Raw genomic sequence first — 3,256 nt, forward strand, 5'->3', positions numbered from 1 at the left:
ATTTCTTTCTTCACCACCTCCTTCATGATTGGGTTCAGTCTTCGCTGCTGTTCCACAGTTGGCTTACTACCTTCCTCTAACAGAATTTTATGCATACAATATGAGGGACTTATCCCCTTGATGTCTGCTATAGTCCATCCTATAGCCGATTTGAATTCTCTCAAAATCCTTAAGAGCTTGTCTTCCTCACTACCTGAAAGGTCAGCTGAAATAATAACAGGTAACGTAGATAAATCACCTAAAAAGGCATACCTCAAGTGTTCAGGTAATGGTTTGAGCTCTAAGGTAGGCGCTTCCTCTATTGATGGTTTGAGCTTCCCTTCAGCGTTCTTGAGGTCAGAAGTACCAAGAGATTCAAATGGTATATCTAGCTTTCGCTTCCAGGGAGAAGCGTTCAGATATTGTAATTGCTCGTTGCTATCTTCATCATCACTGTCAAATTCCCCCACTAAGGCCTTTTCCAATGCATCAGACATTAGCATGTGATCGAGTTCCGAAGTAACCGCATAATTAATCACATCCACTTTTAAGCACTCCTCATCTTCTGTAGGGAATTTCATTGCCTTGAATACGTTGAAGGTCACATCCTGATCTTGAACCCGCATAGTAAGTTCTCCTTTTTGCACATCTATCAAGGTACGGCCAGTCGCCAAGAAAGGCCTCCCCAAGATTATGGGAATCTTTTTATCTTCCTCAAAATCCAGAATAACAAAATCAGCAGGAAAGAAGAGCTTATCCACCTTGACGAGCACATCCTCAACTATGCCCCTTGGGTAAGTAATGGAACGGTCCGCCAATTGTAGCGACATGTATGTGGGTTTTGGATCAGGTAGGTCCAGCTTTTTAAAGATCGACAACGGCATCAGATTAATGCTTGCTCCCAAATCACAAAGGCACTTATCAAAAGTTAGATTGCCAATGGTGCAAGAAATGGTGAAGCTTACTGGATCTTTCAGTTTTGGTGGTAACTTTTGTTGCAGAACCGCGCTGCATTCTTCCGTGAGAGCAACGGTTTCAAGGTCATCCAGTTTCACCTTCCTTGAAAGAATAGTCTTCATAAACTTTGCATAACTAGGCATTTGTTCCAGAGCCTCAGCGAAAGGTATATTGATGTGAAGTTTCTTGAACACCTCCAGAAACTTCCCGAACTGTCTATCCAGCTTTTGTTGCTGCAATCTCTTAGGAAAAGGTGGTGGAGGATAGAGCTGTTTCTCCCCTGTATTAGCCTCAGGCATAGTGTGTTCAACAGTAGTCTTCCTTGGTTCCGCCACTTTCTCCCTTTGCTTAGATTCTTCATCTCGAACTTCAGCTTCGACTTCTTTTGCCTTTTCAGCATCAGCTACTTTTCCAGACCTTAAGGTAATAGCCTTGACTTGCTCTTTAGCTTCCTTCCTGCCTGGTACTTCCGTGTCACTGGGAAGAGTGCCAGGTTGACGATTGAGCACTGCATTGGCTAATTGACCGATTTGATTTTCCAAGGTCTTGATAGAAACTGCCTGACTCTTGCACAACAGCTTAAGTTCCTCAAAATCAGCACTAGTAGGTGCAGCTGTACTTCCCTGTTGAGGATATGATTGTCTTGTAGCATACTGCTGTGGTTGCTGGAATCCAGGTGGGTTAAACTGTTTACTCACTCCTTGCTGATATGGTGGCTGAATAGCATTCTGATTATTTCCCCAGCTGAAATTTGGATGATTTCTGTTGTTAGGATGATAGGTCGCTGGCACAGGCTGCTGTTGTCGCTGATAATTATTCACATACTGAATAGATTCGTTGACAAGAGAACAGTGATCCGTAGCATGAGAACCTGCACAAAGCTCACAAACCATAGCTATTTGATTAACTCCATACGTAGCCAAAGAATCAACCTTCATTGATAGCGCTTGGAGCTGGGCTGCAATAGCGGTGGCTGCATCAACTTCCAGAATACCTGCTACCTTGCCTGACGTCATCCTCTGAGTTGGGTTTTGATGCTCATTTGCAGCCATCGTCTCGATAAGATTATACGCCTCAGTATAGCTTTTAGCCCATAAGGCGCCTCCAGCTGCTGCATCGAGCATGGGCCGAGATTGAGCCCCCAAACCATTATAAAAACCAGTGATTACCATCCAATCCGGCATTCCATGATGTGGACATTTTCTCAACATTTCCTTGTAGCGTTCCCAAGCCTCGCACATAGATTCTGTAGGTTGCTGCGCAAACTGAGTAAGAGCACTCCTCATAGCGGCAGTCTTTGCCATTGGATAAAACTTCACCAGAAACTTTTGCGCAAGATCTTGCCACGTAGTGATTGACCCAGCTGGTTCAGAATGTAACCAGTCTTTAGCCTTATCCCTCAGTGAGAATGGGAAAAGCCTCAACTTGATAGCCTCATCAGTCACGCCATTATACTTAAAAGTGCTGCAGATCTCGACAAAATTCCTTATGTGCATGTTGGGGTCTTCAGTTGCCGCTCCTCCAAAAGAAACAGAATTCTGTACCATCTGAATAGTGCCCGGCTTGATTTCAAAGGTGTTAGCTTGAATAGCCGGATGAAGGATGCTTGACTGAATGTCATCAATTTTAGGCCGAGAAAAATCCATAAGAGCTGGATCAGCTTGAACAATATGATCTCTCATGTTTACTGGTTCTTTCTGCTCAGTTCCTGAATCCGAATCCTCAAAATCTAACTTCTCCGGTGTATCAAGAACTTTGTCTTTCTCCTCAGCTGTATCTAAGGTCCTCTTGCGAGCACGAGAACGAGTTTGCATAAACGTTTGCTAAAGTACCTGAAACACAACCGAAAAGAGTAATTAACTACTACGTCCTAATCACTGAGTCCTAATGACCAATGATGGTAAGTACATAAACTAAACAAATACGCCGAGTCCCCGGCAACGGCGCCAAAAACTTGTTAGGGCGAAATCACGCACTAATATTCACGCAAGTATACGCGTTCGCAAGTAATATAGAATACTTTCTAGTTCGTTCCCTCAGAGACTCAGACTAAGTTATTGTCTAATTTAACTCACTCACCAATGTATGATTACTTCTCAATGTTAAGATAACACTTAAAATTGTTGATTAAATATTAACTATAATTAACTACTTAATTAACCACTTAACTAACACTTCAATTTATCAATAATAAAACACTCATGAGATCACAACTTCATTATTACTTCCTTCTATAGCCATAGTTATTACCTTTAGCCTGTGACAGTGATGATATTAATCGAATAACACAAAACTGATGAAAGCCAACTTTCATTGTACT

At 42.4% G+C, this 3,256-nt stretch overlaps 1 non-coding gene across 1 annotated transcript; it reads left to right on the plus strand.

The window, feature by feature from the left end:
* The first annotated feature begins 2,118 nt into the window (after nucleotides 1-2,118).
* Nucleotides 2,119-2,225, plus strand: LOC141715624 (small nucleolar RNA R71). The gene has a single exon (XR_012572380.1). It is a non-coding gene; the product is annotated as a small nucleolar RNA R71 (small nucleolar RNA).
* Nucleotides 2,226-3,256: the final 1,031 nt, after the last annotated feature.

The sequence above is a fragment of the Apium graveolens genome, chromosome 3, assembly GCF_009905375.1.
Source record: "Apium graveolens cultivar Ventura chromosome 3, ASM990537v1, whole genome shotgun sequence".
NCBI classification, from domain to species: Eukaryota; Viridiplantae; Streptophyta; class Magnoliopsida; order Apiales; family Apiaceae; genus Apium; species Apium graveolens.